General features: G+C 46.9%; 1 pseudogene; it reads left to right on the forward strand.

The window, feature by feature from the left end:
• Nucleotides 1–1,221: 1,221 nt before the first annotated feature.
• Nucleotides 1,222–10,418, forward strand: LOC147090537 (zona pellucida sperm-binding protein 3-like; annotated as a pseudogene).
• The last annotated feature ends 1,949 nt before the right edge of the window (nucleotides 10,419–12,367 follow it).

Here is a 12,367-nt window from a genome sequence, read left to right on the forward strand (position 1 = left end):
AGTGCCCACCGGTACACTCGAGGCCTCCCGCGACCGGTGGGCACCGCAGGGAATGGAGAGTCTTATCGACACGAGTAATAATATGATGATTTACTTTTATGAGTTTCCTGTTGTTTTGTCGAAAGAACATTCTGTGTTTGAGTTCCTTTGTTAGTTGTGCCAACTTAAAGAGGGAGGCCAGGTGTAAATTCGTTCCTCTGTTGATGACACCGGGATAACCCATGTCATTTTATGGCTCAATTTAAAAAAAAACACATTAGACATAGGAACATGGGAACAGGAGGAGGCCATTCAGCCCCTCGAGCCTGTCGCCCCATTCAATGAGATCATGGCTGATCTGGGACCTAACTCCATATACCTGTCTTTGGCCCGTATCCCTTAATACCTTTGGGTATCAAAAATCTATCAATCTCAGATTTCAAATTAACAATTGACCCAGCAACAACTGCTGTTAGCGGAAGAGAGTTCCAAACCTTTCCCACCCTTTGTGTGTAGAAGTGTTTCCTAACTTCACTTCTGAAAGATCTGGCTCTAATTTTTAGGCCATGTCCCCTTGTCCTGAACTTCCAACCGGCGGAAATAGTTTGTCTCTGTGTACCCTATCGGTTCCCCTTAATATCTTGAAAACTTCAATCAAATCACCCCTTAACTTTCTAAATCCCGAGCTTTTCACCATTGGGAAAGTACGCTGATCTATCCTTTTTTGATCCAAAGTGGATGACTACTGTATTAATGGTGCCCATCAAAATGTGCCCTTGTGCGACTCTTTCAGGTGGGGGTGATTGACCAAATTGTAATAGGCCCTCGTGGCAATAAATCCATCAGTTCTGGCATTTTTTTCCTTTTTTTATTCTTCTTATTTTTTCTTTTTTTGTCAAGTTTTATTAAAAGTTTTATTAATTTACAGTTGATTAGTTTAACCAAAAGAGCACCCCTATTGGTCGAATGTTTTCTTAAGTTACAGTCAATTGCTTTAATCAAAAAGAGCAACCAAATTTGAAATTAGTTTGTTCAGGTTCCTTTAAAGTTTTATTTATTTACAGACTAACTGGTTAATCACCCACACATAAAAGTGTACAGTTGATTGGTGTAACCACCCAATCAAAAGAGTCACTCCGATTGGTCGAATTAAAATAGGCCCTCCTGGCAATAAATACATGAGTTCTGGCATTGGGTAGAAATTGTGGAGCTTGGGGTTAATTGGCTCAATGTGACTGCAGGTTGTGTGTATAAAAGGTGCTTGTTGATGGGTGCAGGGATAGTTGAGTTGTTTAGTATCATGGGGGATTTTGTAGTGAGGGGTTTGCTCCCAGTGCTGGTGTTAGTTGGAGCTGTTTGTTCCTCTGATATTTGGCAACAGTTTGGGGGCCAGAGGTTTCCATGGAGAAGAGTAAAAGCCACCCCTGGGCCTCAGAGAGTCCCTTCTCCTGGGTCTCCCTTTGGCTCCGGTTTCAGTGTGTCTGCGGGGCGCAGTCTGTCTCCACTGCAGACTGTGAGGGTGCAGTGTGGAGAGCACAACCTGCTGGTCAGGGTACAGATGGATTTATTTGGAACCAGGCACCTGATTAAAGCTGCTGACCTGACCCTGGGGACGGCAGGTTGTCGGCCAACTGGGATCTACTCTCAGAACCACACCGTCCTCTTTGATTATGGGCTGCATGAGTGTGGCAGCAGAGTGAAGGTAATGTGATTCCTCAACTCTTGCTCTAAGCTTGGAGTATGGATTAGACCCAACTCTTTATTCCTACCTTTGGTGAAATGTCATTGATGTTGAGGAGATTCCTGTCTCCTGCTTTTAAATCCTCAGACTTGTGTTGAATTATGCATTGTCCTTGGCTTTAACTGGTCTTCCTGAGTCTCCAACCTTGTGATCTCAGCCCTATTGGCCTTGAGCCTTCACTTAGTTCTTCAAACTTTTCATTCCATACATCTTGTCTTGTGGATTTTCAGGTCCCTGGGGATTCAGTTTAATGGTTCAGTTATCTACAATATTCAGTTTTTGTCTCTCTCTCTCTCTCATACAGAGGAGCTGTGATTTAAATGAGGATTTAATCTTGTTCTTTTCATTGCTCTAAATTATCAACCTGTGGCTCCTTTTATTGAAGTGAAGCTGTCCTTTCATTGAGTCTTTATTCTGTTTAATTGTCTTGTGCTTGCAATCCCCCTCCTTGCATTAGCTACTGAGGCTGCACAACTTCCAACCACCTGAGTAGAATGTTGTCCATTTCTGAACCTGATGTCTTTCAGATGTCTGGAGATTTCCTGGTCTACGCCACCCACCTGAACCACACCCCCAAGGCCCATGGATCTGTCATTGTGAGAACTAATGGAGCTGTCGTTCCCATTGAGTGCCACTATTTTAGGTAAGATTCTTTACACTGTCGCGAATAACGTCTACAGCTGGTGTAGTTCTCTGACCTTGTCCTAAAATGGCTCCATTGTCTTTCCAGGAAGGGCAATGTGAGCAGTGACCCGATCAAGCCCACCTGGATCCCGTTCAGCTCCACCAAGTCTGGACAGGGGCTTCTGTCATTCTCTCTGCGCCTAATGAACGGTATGTGATGGGTGGATGGGGAATGACTTCCTGTAGTCACCCACTGGGAGTTGTACCCAGTCTCCAACCCTTGTCCCTCTTGTACTTCAGATGACTGGCTCACAGAGCGCACCTCGACTGTCTACTACCTGGGTGACCTCATTCACATTGAGGCCTCTGTTTCAATGACCAACCACATGCCCCTGAAGCTCTACATTGATCGCTACGTTGAGCCCAGACACGGACTCCACCCCGAGATACAGCATCATTGACTACAATGGGTAAGGAGCCCTCTGCTTTCTCCAGTTGGTCCTGTCTCGATGGCTTCTCTTGATTCACTCAATGTCCCTTTTTTAAAAAAAAAAAAAAAAAAAAAAAAAAATATTTCTTCAGTTGCCTCCTGGACAGCAAAGCTGAGGACTCCTTCTCAACCTTCGTGTTGCCAAGAGACGAGCGTGAGCTGGACAAGCTCCACTTTGACCTGGATGCGTTCCGCTTCTTTGGAGATGACCGTTCCTTGGTAAGAGGAAGCCGACCATTGCAAAGTATTTACAGCCATTCTGCATAACTGGCTTGTGCTCCACATGAGTGTCCTCCCACCCCTCTTCATCTAACTCCAACATATCCTTCTATTCCTTTCTCCCTGATGTATTTATCTAGCTTCCCCTTAAATGCATCTACACTATTTGCCTCAAACACTCCCTGTGGTAGCGAGTTCCACATTCTCACCACTCTGGGTAAAGAAGTTTCCCCTGAAATCCCTCTGCTGTATATCCTGTGATCCTATGAATCACTAACATTAACCACTTTTCTCTGTTTCTAGCCAGCTTGCTATCCATTCTGCTACTTGTCCCCTGAATCCACCTGTTCATTGAGTTCCCAAGTTGGGAGGGAGTCACTATATAATGACTTGTGTTGACTGTGTCCCTCAGATTTTCATCTCCTGTCACGTGAAGGTTGCTGCAGTGGCTCGGAGAGATTCCATGAGCAAAGCTTGTACTTTCCAGAAGATGCAGAATGTGTAAGTGCCCCCTCTCTCCCTCAGGGATGTGTTGTGTGGGGAAGTGATGCCCAACCTGATTGTGAAACTGATTCTCTTGTTTAGCTGGACCCCATTGGAAGTATCCAACAATGACGTTTGTGCCTGTTGTCACTTGGGCAACTGCAGTGCCACAAGGGTGTTTGGATTTGATTCCAGAGGAAGGAGGGATCTTGTACCTGAAGCTGGTAGGACATTGATTCTCTAGATGTTGGAGGTTGCCCTTTACCCTCTCTCTAACTGGAATGTTTGATATCGCAGGGAGTGATGCTGAATTGAAGTGGGAGGGTGAGGCCTCACTTGGACCCCTGGTCATTCTGGACACTGATGTGACAGACCTGGCAACTGAGTCCCTTAATGAGGTTGAGCAACGGATGGCGGAGAGGTCTCCAGGTGGTGAGTTGGCCGACTGCTAGTTTCCATTTCCCCCTCAGTATTTCCTTCACTCACTGTTGGTTTCTCATTGCTGTTTAGGTGTGGAGTCGGAGGTGGTCCTGATGGTGGCCCTGACTGTGACTGCTGTGTCTCTGATCTCTGCTTCGTTGATCGCCTTGTTCCTGTACAGGAAACGCAAGCAAACCCTGCGCAACAACTTGTGATTAATAAAGTGGTGAAATTAGCAAATCTGTCATGGTTATTGCTTACATTTGGTCATTGATCAAGGCTGGGGATTTGCATTCTGAATATGGGAAGTTTTCCATATTTATTTACTTCCATTAATGATTCTTGACCCAGTGGCATGCCTCCTGAGTGTTTAATCTTTTCACCAGATATCAGGCTACTGGGGTATGTGCCCCATTTCACTAGTTTATTAACAGCAACTTGGAAGTGTTTGCCTGGAGCGAGTTATCTTGGCCTGCTGTTTGTCCCTTGTTAAGGAGGTTTGTGGGGCTCTTGTGGAGTGAGGTTCGTGGGCCTGATTATTGAGCCCCATGAAATTGCAACGTTCCTGGAAATTTTAATGCTGGGATTAGTTTATTACTAGAAGTGGAGGTTCTTTAGTCCTCTATAACTGACTGGGATAATAAGTCTAAATGGGGTAGATGTCCATATTCTAAAAATGATAGCGGCACTAGCGAGGGTGCAAATCATTTACTAGGATGATTCCAGAACTGAGATTATTCTTATTAGGAAAGATTGACCTGTTTGGGATGCCTTGCCTTCTTTAGGAAAGAGAAGGCTGAGGGTGTTTAAAATTGTGACTAGGTTAGATATAGATGTTTCCACTTGTGGGCAAGACCAGAACTCGGGGCCTGTAACTACAAGGTAGTAACTAACTAATGACTCCAATGGTGAATTCAGGAGAAACTTCTTTGCCCAGAAAGTGGGGAGAATGTGGAACTCGCTACCACGGAGTGGTTGAGTCGAATAGTATAGATGCATTTAAGGGGGAGCTCTAAGCATAAGGGAGGAAGGATATGCTGTTTGGGTGAGATGAAGGGTGGGAGGAGGCTCGTGTGGAGCATAAACACTGGCGTGGACTAGTTGGGCTGAATAGCCTGTTTCTGTGCTGTCGATGGCTTGTTAACCTGCAGGATTAGTCAGCTGAGAAATTGCATCTCTGAAGGCCCCTTAATGACTTTCGGTGTTGGCTGTGGCTCAGTGGGCAGCACTCTAGCCTGAGTCGGAAGGTCGTAGGTTCAAATCCCACTGCAGAAACCTTGCGTACAAAATCCAGGCTGACACTCCCAGTGCTGCACTGTCAGAGGTGCCATCTTTCGGATGAGAAGTTAAACTGAGGCCACTTTTGCCCCCTCGGGTGGATGTAAAAGATCCTATGGCACTGTTGGAAGAAGAGCAGGGGAGTTCTTCCTCTGACCAATTGTTATCCATCAGCCAATGCCATAAGATGATCTGGCCATTATCACATTGCTGTTTGTAGGCTCTTGATGGGCTGCCATGTTTCTGACAACAGTGACTACATTTCAAAAGTAATTCATTGGTTATGAAATGCATTTTTCAATTTGTTCATGGGATGTGGGTGTCACTGGCAAGGCCTGCATTTATTGCCCATCCCTAGTTAGCCTTGAGAATGTGGTGGTGAGCTGCCTTCTAGTCCAGTTGGTCAGTGTGCTGTTGAGGAGTTCCAGGATTTTTGACCCAGTGACTATGAAGGATTGACAAATTAGCAAGTCAGGGTGGTGTGTGACTTGGAGGGGAACTTGGAGGTGGTGGTGTTCGCATATGCCTGCTGCCCTTGTCCTTCTAAGTGGTAGAGGTCATGGGTTTGGGAGGTGATGCTGAAGAAGCCTGGGCGAGTTGCTGCAGTGCATCTTGTAGATGGTACACACTGCAGCCACGGTGCGCCGGTGGTGGAGGGAGTGAATGTTTAAGGTGTTGGTGGGATGTCCTGAATCTGGGTATGGTGCTGTATAAATAAAAGACTCTTCTTTCTAAACATCTGACGTGAGTATGGGACCTACAATAAAAAATAATTATGCCTAACCAACATACTAGGTCCCCAAATGGGGATTCAGTTGCCGTACTGGATCTCCAACAGCAGGTGGGGATAGAATCCACACCAACTTAACGAGCACACTTTTGTATCTCTCGTGGCCGACCCTGGTCAGTGAATGCTGGCTGAAATCTGCAGTAGAACTGTTGTCAATACTTAACCACTTGCATTCATGTAGCCCCTTCAACGGACTGAGATGTTCCAAGGTGCTTCACAGAAGCCCTATTGAATAAAATTTGACACCCAGCCACATAAGGAGATATTAGGGCAGATGACCAAAAGCTTGGTGAAAGAGGTAGGTTTTAAGGAGCATAGAGCACTGGAGAGGTTTAGGGAGGGAATTCCAGAGTTTGGGGGCCCAGGCAGTTGAAGGCAAGGCCAACAATGGGGGAGCGATTACATAGAAAATAGGAGCAGGAGTAGGCCATTCAGCCCCTCGAGCCTGCTCCACCATTCAATGCGATTATGGCTGATCATCCAAGTTCAGTACCCGGTCCCTGCTTTTTTCCCCCACACCCCTTGATCCCTTTAGCCTTAAATATATCCAACACCTCCTTGAATATATTTAATGAATTGGCCTCTACTGCCTTCTGTGGTAGAGAATTCTACAGGTTCGCCACTCTCTGGGTGAAGAAATTCCTCCTCATTTCTGTCCTAAAATGCCTACCCGTTATCCTTAGACTGCGACCGTTGGTTTTAGATTCCCCGACCATCGGGAACATCCTCCCTGCATCTACTCTGTCCAGTCCTGCCAGAATTTGATAAGTTTCAATGAGATCCCCTCTCATTCTTCTAAACTCCAGCGAGTACAAGCCCAATCGACCCAATCTCTCCTCATACGTCATTCCTGCCATCCCGGCTATCAGCCTGGTGAATCTTTGCTGAACTCCTTCCAAGGCAAGAATAACCTTCCTCAGATAAGGCGACCAGAACTGCACACAATACTGAAGATGTGGTCTCACCAAGGCCCTGTACAACTGCAGCAAGACATCCTTGTTCCTGTACTCAAACCCTCTCGCTATGAAGGCCAACATACCATTTGCCGCCTTAACCGCCTGCTGCACCTGTGTGCTTACCTTCAGCGACTGGTGCACAAGGTCACCCAGGTCTCGTTGCACTTCCCCTTCTCCCAATCTATTGCCATTCAGATAATCTGCCTTCCTGTTTTTGCCACCAAAGTGGATAACCTCACATTTATCCACGTTATATTGCATCTGCCGTGCTTCTGCCCAATCACCCAACCTGTCCAAATCATCCTGTACTTTCTCGGCATCCTCCTCACAGCACACACGCCCACCCAGCTTTGTGTCGGCTGCAAATTTGGAGATATTACATCTCGTTCCCTTGTCTAGATCGTTAATATATATTGTGAATAGCTGGGGTCCAAGGACCGATCCCTGCGGTACCCCACTAGTCACTGCCTGCCACTCGGAAAAAGACCCGTTTATTCCAACTCTGCTTTCTATCTGCCAACCAGTTCTCCATCCAAGTCAACACCTTGCCCCCAATCCCATGTGCCTTAAATTTACACGCTAATCTCTTAGGTGGGACCTTATCGAAAGCCTTTTGAAAATCCAGATACACCACATCCACTGATTCTCCCTTATCTATTTTACTAGTTACATCCTCAAAAAATTCCAGTAGATTAGTCAAGCACGATTTACCTTTTGTAAATCCATGTTGACTTTGTCCAATCCGGTCTCTGTTTTCCAAGTGCTCTGCTATTACATCTTTTATAATGGACTCTAGCATTTTCCCCACTACCGATGTCTGTATTTCCCCGTTTTCTCTCTACCACCTTTTTTGAATAGTGGGGTAACATTAGCTACCCTTCAATCCGTGGGTACTGTTCCAGATTCCATCGAATGTTGGAAGATGATCAGCAATGCATCTACTATTTCTAGGGCCACTTCCTTAAGTACCCTAGGATGTAGATTATCAGGCCCTGGTGATTTATCGGCCTTCAATCCCATCAATTTCCCTACAAATACTGATTTCTTTCAGCTCCTCCCTTTCATCGAACCCTATGTTCCCCGACATTTCTGGGCGGTTATTTGTGTCCCCCTTTGTGAAGACAGAACCAAAATATGTATTTAATTGGTCTGCCATTTCTTTGTTCCCCATTATAAATTCCCCAGTTGGGGATGCTCAAGAGGCCAAAATTGGAGGCGCGCAGAGCTTGCGGAGGGTTGTGGGGCTGGAGGAGGTTGGAGGAATTTCAAAACAAGGATGAGAATTTTTAAAATCAAGGCGTTGCTTAACCGGGAATCAATGTAGGTCAGCGAGGGGTGAATGGGACTTGGTGCGAGTTAGGATACGGGCAGCAGAGTTTTGGACGGCCTCAAGATAATGGAGGGTAGAGCGTGGAAGGTCAGCATTGGAATAGTCGAGACTACAGGCGAATAGAGATGTGGTAGTCAGTCTCGCCTGGGTTTAGTGAGTGTCTACACAAAGCCTCATACACAACATACAAAAAGTTGATGTGCATTCACACTGAAGTCTCCCAATAAATATGTATAATCACAGAAGTGCTTGTTTGAGTAAACCAGTTAACATTTTATACACAGCCAGCACACCCCGCCTCACCCCGTAAACAGCTGCCATCAAAGCCCAGTTGCTGTATTATTTTGTGGGTCTGTGCTCGGGTTAGCAGCCCTCCAGGATTGTCCCAGAGTCTCCAGGAATTAAAAGATTCATCTCTGGGAGCCTGGCACGTCCTGAGTTCATGATAGGTGCGGTATTCCCAGAAGGTTGTGGGTTCGAGTCCCACTCCAGTGACGAGAGCACATTAATGCAGGCTGACACTCTAGTGCCACTGCTGAGGGAGCGCCGCACTGTCGGAGGTGTCATCTTTCGGATGAGACGTTAAACCGAGGGCCCGTCTGCCCCCTCGGGTGGATGTAAAAGATCCCATGGCCACTATTTCGTAGAAGAGCAGGGAGTTGTCCCCTGGTGTCCCAGCTAATATTTATCCCTCAATCAACATCACTAAAAACAGATTATCTGGTCATTATCACATTGCTGTTTGTGGGAGCTTGCTGTGTGCAAATTGGCTGTGGCGTTTCCTACATTACAACAGTGACTACACTTTGAAAATTACCTCATTGGCTGTAAAGCGCTTTGGGATGCCCTGAGGCTGTGAAAGGCGCTATATAAATACAAGTCTTTATTTCTTTCTTTTACAGGCGACTTTGGGCCGATGGTTCCCAAAGCTCTCCACCCAATGGGGGCACTTTGGTTTGGTTTTTGGTTGATGACATCACCCAGTGTCTTCCTATTGATGGTTTTGGAGAAGGTCAACCCAATCTCTGCCTCTTTCTTTATCATAGGCAACGGCCTATTAAAAGTCAACCATGTGCTCCCTTTTTAAAGGGTCGCAAACGATAAGGTCTGTAAATTAACATAAATTTGAAAGGAACCTTAACAAATCAAATTAAAATTTGGTTGCCGGGGGTGATGATGCACTCCATTCTCCGCGGCGCCCACCGGTCGCGGAAGGCCTCAAGCCTGCCAGTGGATACCGCGTACTCCATCTGCAGGGCCACCCGGGCGCGAACGTGGCCGCGGAAGAGAGGCAGGCAATCGGGCAGCTCTTTCCCACCCTCTTTCCAGTTGCCTGTCGACACAGCCGAGGCGAAAACTCCCTTTCGTCTTTTGTGTCGCCGCGAGATCACCGGGACAAGCTCCGGTTCAACTTGGATGCGTTCCGCTTCTTTGAGGATGCCAGGGACCTGGTAAGAGTTGGCCAGATGTTGGAAGGTAAGACGGTGAGCGTTGACGCTGAGTAACTCCTGGATGTGTCTCCTGCAGATCTTCATCAGTTGCCACCTGAGAGTAGCTGCAGCAGACCAAAGGCCGGATTCGGTCAACAAAGCCTGTTCCTTCCAGAAGCCAGCCAACCGGTGCGAGAAATCTACCCCCGAATGGTGGACCTCTTTCTTTTTGGCGCATGAATGCGTTCTGACTGATGGCTTGCTTCCTTGTTTAGATGGTCCCTGGTGACCGAGTTGGACCTGTCCCTGCTGGAAGGATCCAATGAGGTTTGTGCCTGTTGTGATGGGGGCAACTGCAGGGGCGAGAGATTGCGATCTGGAGGGAGACCACACTCCAGGCGCAGGAGGGAGGTCCCATCTGAGCTTGGTATGTTGTGGTGGTGTTGAGGGTGATAATGGATGTTTTGTAACTGGATGGAACTAATTGTTGCAGTGTCTGAGCCTGTGTGGGAGGGTGAGGCCTCCCTTGGACCTCTGATCGTTCTGGATGTAGATCTGGACCTAGTTCATTCGGTGGAAGGTGAAGCTGTTGGGACTCGTGAGGAGGTTCCGAGTTCTTATCGAGGTGAGTGTTGATTGTATGGAAACCCAATTCCAGTCCTGTGACTCCTAACTCCATATTGGCTTCTCGTTCTCGGCAGGTGATGTGGGTTCTGAGCTACTTCTGGTCGTGGCTGTGACGTTGGCAGCTGGGGTCCTGATCTCAGCCTCTCTGGTGGCCTTCCTACTGTCCAGGAAACACAACTGAATCCTCTCCCTCAATTGCGCTGCTTTATTTGTCAAATGGTTCAATAAAATTGAAATGTGACTTGGTTGAGTTATAGTCTTTGGTGTTGAACTGGATTTTAAATACACTGTCATGGTGGTTTGAACTAAGTTGTCTAAATGACACTAGACCAGTTTTGGAGGCCTATATTTAACTGACAATTTCACCACACACTACTGCGTTTTGGGTAGTTGAAATTAGGCATTTGCACCTGGAATAAGATTGTGACATTAATAGGATGGCAACTAGAATCATACAGCACAGAAAGAGGCCATTCGGCCCATCATACCTGTGCTGGCTCTTTGAAAGAGCTCTCCACATTTAACATCCCTTAAAGGTTAGTTACAATTGCCTTTTTGAATATAGTGATGTAACCTACCACCCACCATCACACATGGGTGGTTAGTGGAGTCAAACGGTGCTGAGGGGATTGGTAAAGGATCAATGATCTTTTTCATTGCACTCTGGCCTCTGGTGCATTTCCCCCACCCGCCCAAAATCCTTCGCCCACCCCACCTCCCATCACCCCCTGTTGGTGGCCGTGCCTTCAGACATCTGGCACCTCAGCTCAGACATTCTCTCCCTAAAACCCTCAACCTCTCCTCCTAAGGCATTGCTTAAAACCTACATCAGTGTCCAAACATTTACCTGTCCTAATGTCTCCTCCTTTGATTCTGTCACGTTTTTGTCTGATTTACGTGAGTTGAATGCTTTGCTTAGTTGAACATTGGGCGGTGTAACAAGGCACCACTGCAACAAGATGGTGAGGGCAAAGGGGCAGGAATATAAGATGGCCATTAGCAGATCAAATTAAGAATTTAGGAGAACATTCTTTACACAGAATGTGGAACAGGGAGTGGTTGAAGCAGATATATTTGGAGTTGAGATACAGATCGACCATGATCAAATGGAATGGCAGAACAGGCTCGAGGGCCTGAATGGATTCCTCCTGCTCCTATGTAAGGGGAGGCTGGTAGCATAGATAAGGGAGAATGAAATAAAGGGCTCTGTGGAGGCAGGGGGTTAGATACAAGGTAAAGCACGCTCTACACTGTCCCATCAAATACTCCCAGGGCAGGAACAGCACAGGTTAGATACAGAGTAAAGCTCCCTCTACACTGTCCCATCAAACACTCCCAGGGCAGCTACAGCACGCGTTAGATACAGAGTAAAGCTCCCTTTAAACTGTCCCATCAAACACTCCCAGGGCAGGTACAGCACAGGTTAGGTACAGAGTAAAGCTCTCTTTACAATGTCTCATCCAACACTCCCAGGGCAGGTAGAGCACGGGTCAGATACAGAGTAAAGCTCCCTCTACACTGTCCCATCAAACACTCCCAGGGCAGGTACAGCACGGGTTAGATACAGAGTAAAGCTCCCTCTACACTGTCCCATCAAACACTCCCAGGGCAGCTACAGCACGGGTTAGATACAGAGTAAAGCTCCCTTTAAACTGTCCCATCAAATACTCCCAGGGCAGGAACAGCACAGGTTAGATACAGAATAAAGCTCCCTCTACACTGTCCACATCAAACACTCCCAGGGCAGGTACAGCACGAGTTAGATACAGGTTACAGCACGAGTTAGATACAGAGTAAAGCTCCCTCTACACTGTCCCATCAAACACTCCCAGGGCAGTTACAGCACGCGTTAGATACAGAGTAAAGCTCCCTTTAAACTGTCCCATCAAACACTCCTAGGGCAGGTACAGCACAGGTTAGGTACAGAGTAAAGCTCTCTTTACAATGTCTCATCCAACACTCCCAGGGCAGGTAGAGCACGGGTCAGATACAGAGTAAAG

Source organism: Somniosus microcephalus, unplaced genomic scaffold, assembly GCF_052327205.1.
Source record: "Somniosus microcephalus isolate GS21.2 unplaced genomic scaffold, FLI_Smic_1.0 unresolved_chr4, whole genome shotgun sequence".
In the NCBI taxonomy this organism is placed as follows: domain Eukaryota; kingdom Metazoa; phylum Chordata; class Chondrichthyes; order Squaliformes; family Somniosidae; genus Somniosus; species Somniosus microcephalus.